Source organism: Euprymna scolopes, chromosome 1, assembly GCF_053919585.1.
Source record: "Euprymna scolopes isolate OS-2025 chromosome 1, ASM5391958v1, whole genome shotgun sequence".
Taxonomy (NCBI): Eukaryota; Metazoa; Mollusca; class Cephalopoda; order Sepiida; family Sepiolidae; genus Euprymna; species Euprymna scolopes.
The window spans coordinates 46856492-46861164 of NC_136482.1; the positions used below are offsets into that span (position 1 = coordinate 46856492).

The 4673-nt window shown below is 33.1% G+C and overlaps 1 pseudogene; it reads left to right on the top strand.

The window, feature by feature from the left end:
• Positions 1–419: 419 nt before the first annotated feature.
• On the top strand, positions 420–594 carry LOC145284829 (U2 spliceosomal RNA; annotated as a pseudogene).
• Positions 595–4673: the final 4079 nt, after the last annotated feature.

Here is a 4673-nt window from a genome sequence, read left to right on the forward strand (position 1 = left end):
CAAATAAATACACTTTTTTTGGCCTTTTGGCCAAGATCAAAGTGTAGTATCTTTTCCGGCAGATACTGTAAGCAAATCATATATGTAGAAACCCCACATATCAGACATTGGTAAATCTAGGGGAAACCCTTCATACCAATTGTCACTATCCAGCTCCTCTACTCCCTAGTGAATTGGTTCCCATTTTACCTTCCCTCCTCACATTTAAAATAAGCCTTGTGCCTAATTTGTTCGGTGGGAGAGCAAATAAATAGCAACCCCACATATAAGACATTGGTCAATGTATAAGCAACCTTTCATATTAATTGTCACTATCCAGCTCCCGTACTTGCCGGGGAGTTCATCCCATTTCCCTTTCACTCCTCACATTAAAAATCGGCCTTGTGCCTTATTTGCTCGGTGGGGGAGCAAATAAATACACCTTTTCTTGGCCTTTTGGCAAAGATCAAAGTGTAGCATCTGTTCCGACAGATACTGCAAGCTATGACTAGCTATGACTAGCTATAACTAGCAAAGACCAGATGTGGGGGCAACCCCACATGCCTGACCTTTAACCAGCTCCCATTTCCCACCTCTTGGGAGCTGGTCCCCTTTTTCCCTTCCCCCTCCCTTCACTCCTTACATTAAAAATTGGCCTTGTGCCTAATTTGCTCGGTCGGGAGCAAATTAATACCATCTGTTCTTACTACATGCTGTACTTATTGTGATATAAAGTTGGTGATCACTTTTCTTTATTAATTTAATGCAAAATGATCACCCACTTTACAACCAGTCAGTCTCATAGCCAATCAACACATTCTTCAGATAATTCAAGTTGTTTTTGAAGGATACCAGTTATTTTTTAGCATTCAAGTCATTCTTAAGGTCAGTCAATTCGTCCTTAAGTTCATTAAAGACATTCTAAGTCATTTATTTTTTATTTAAGTAATTTCAACCCATTTTTCGGTCATTTTAGTTTATCTTCAAGAATTTCATGTCGATCCTACATTCACGCATGCATTCATTACATGAGAGTACGCAACTAATGGCTATCGGCCTTGTTGAATCTACGATCGGAATTAGACCGACAATACAAGTCATGTTTTGATCGAGTATAATAGTAATCATTCTTTAATGTACATTCAACTTACATATAAAAGATTACAATTCACTGTCTTCTTAAATAAATATCTGCATTTTATTTTGTTTGTTTGCTCGAAGTAAAATCTTAAATGTTCTTATTAAAATAGAAGATTCGTAAAAATCAAACAAAATATGAAATGCGTGCAGGCAGATGATTATTAAACGTAATTCTTTCGAACGTTGTGAATTTTAAAAAAAATGTGAAAATATAATAAAAACTGTCGAAAATAAATAAATAGACATGCAATCTGCAAATATAACTCTGCAATATTTAAAGATAGTGTTTTGAAGTGGCTGCTATATTTTTTACCATAGTATTTTTTCAAGAAGTTTTTGAGGGAAGACCATTCGGCATTTACCAATATATTTTTCGTTTTAATGTTTGCCAACTGCATTGATTGAATAAAAGCTATTCATCGCCAACGGTTTCCTAATTCCTAGCGCTGACGGACAGAAATTACATCCAAGACTGAGCAAACAATCTGAAAGAGAGTGCTTCGTTTTTTTTATTGCTGCTTGTGTTTGTTCTGAACTTAACTTTAGTAGAGGAAGCCATTTCCAGTTAATATATTGCAATTGCCTATAGTTTCGTTCGAGGGATTCTTTAACGTGTACAAACCATTTTATACCTCAGAGAAACGGGCTCCAAAGTAATATTTACAATATATGTTAAGTGTTTTAAATGTAATGCTTATATATGTATATATTTACGTATATATATATATATATATATATATATATATATATATATATATATATATGTACATACGCATCTAATATGTTTGTGTATTGATATATTAGAATCCTTTTTTTCTATTTCATTGAGAAGGAAATTCAGCTTAGTCATATATGAGTCGTGAAATTGCTTTCTATTTCCAGAAGCTCTACCTAATTTTCATATTCTTTTAAACATTCATTCTTATTAATTCCTCATTAGTTTATTTCGGGTTTCTCATGGGGTAGTTATCTTTAGTTTACTATTACGCGTAATTACATTCAATCAGATATTCTACATGTCTTATAGGTGCGTTCTATTTACTTTATGAGCTTGTAATAAGCGAACATATCTTTCTATATATATGCGTGTATGCGTATATATATTTTTTTAAACAACTTTGCCTACCAAACTGCTATGTCAGTTTTTGGTCTATAGACATTAAAGCTTATATATACGGTATTCGGAACGCTTATAAACATTATTTGTGTTTTAGTTAGAGAAAATCGGTGCAAAATTGTATACTATAATTTTCTGGGTGATGGTCGGATTACTGCATTACAAATATGCATGCCTAACGTAATAGCAATTCGTACATGTATAAATTGTTAGCCTGGCCGTAAATATATCTTCATTGGCCAGATACTAAAGCAAAGGGAAAATGTAAATAATAAGCTAAACGTTCTACTTTCGATTCTCAGTCATGGAGCAGGCATAATATTTAAAATTTTTTTAAATCTTTACTATATATTTGGTACAATATAATAACACTCTCAAATCTCTTGCCGATCTTTGAAATAGTCATCCCTTTCTTTTCGATTGACTAGCCTTAATTTACACCTTCGCCACTCCCGTTTCTCGATGGACGCAACGGCAAAGACATCACGTTATTATTTTCCACTTTTTACCTCCTTCGCTGTACGGGTTCCAAACTTCCTGCATACTACCTATTTTTTTTTTCACAACACACATCTCCAACGCCGAGCACTCAGGATAGAAGAAAAATTATTACCAAATCTATATTAATCAAACTATGATACTTAAGCGTATTTTACGACCGGTCAATAGCAGAGGCATACTATATACCGAGGTAACGCGTATCTTATTTTTCTTTTAATAATATTGTTTGAATTCTTACCCCTTTTCCTTGTACCTATTTGTGAATTATTCCACGGATTTCGGCTGTTTGGATAATTTGGGGCCATCTTCCACTTACGCGATTTTACTTGTACGAATGGAAATCAAACTAACTTTCTTGGATTTACATTTTTGGATTTTACCGTCATTGGATACTTTACCTTTCACCAGACTATCTATTCACGTGAAATCACCTGTTTCTTCACCCTATTCCCTATGCTTCACTTTTTGTTAACGAGTAAGATCTTTGACTTACTTGCAGCAAAATCCGATCTCGCATTTTGCTAATTCCTACCCTCTGATTAGAAGGATTAAGAACTTTCCACTTATTTAGTGTTTCCTTTTTAAATAAAATATGCTTTAAACCCTTTTTAAAAGTGCTATTTAACATGTTCTATTAACTATTTGCTCTTATATATATATATATATATATATATATATATATATATATATAGTGATCTAAAGGGTATGAGGGTTTTTTGAAGCATGAAAAACGATGTTACTTTTTGTATTTAATATTTTTATTGTTGTTTTTTTATATTTCAAGCGGACCTCCGCTCTTGGGTCACAAAAAAGTATCGAAATGAAAAAGAAAACCGTTTAAAGAACTGGATATTAGTAGCGTGGACAGCGTTCATTCCTAGCAATCCTATTCGAAAAAAGTTCACGTGAATCATTTTAGCCGTTTGTAGAAGATTGTTTATTTTAGAATTTTTTAATGTCGCAACATAAAAGCGTTAAATTCAAACGGCAAAAATGAGACGCAATTGATTTCAATATGTATAATGGAATAGAAATGAAATTGTTAAACGGTAAAAATAACGTAATTATTAGTTATGAATAATAATAATGATAAATCTACTGAAGGAACCGCCAAGGCCACTAAAATGGCCCTAGTTATGCCAACATGTTTATGCATATGCTAAAACTCTTTGAAAACTTCCCCCTCAAACCGTCCCATTATTGCTGATACATTGTTGATATTTTTTTCATGGACTAACCAACCCAAAGAATTTCCACAAATACATCAATAATTCACATGACAAAAGAAAATTTACCATGAAACACGCATACAACTCGATCCCATCCTTGGAACTCACTATCATATCCCATAACAATAGACTATCTACATCCCTCTGTATTAAACTCACTGACAATCATACATTCATCAATATTTATAGCAACCATCCGTTAAACCTAAAAAACAAATCTATCACTTACAGTGCATGCATACGAATAAAACGCAATCTCTCATCCACACTCACCTGCAAACACACACAGGACACACGACAAAATGGCAATTATAGATGCAATAAACCGCGATGCCTTATATGCATACACCTAAATACAACCCCACATATACTGCTCCTTCTGCCTTCTAATAGACTCAAATTTTCGATCAACAAAAATACGAAAACAAAAAGAAATACAATCGATCATCCGACTAAACACGCATAAGACAAGTCTCAACACAGAACTTGGCCAACTTACATTCTACAAATACTTCAAAATAGTTAAGTAACAAAATCACCTACTCATACATATATATTATACGTATATGTTAACCTGTTCTTGTTCTGTATTGATTTCAATATGTATATTACATATTTTCGTTTTATAGCTAACACATGCATTATTCTCTTGTTATTCCATTATTACTGCATTTATCTCCATTATTATTTTTTTATTATTACTGTTA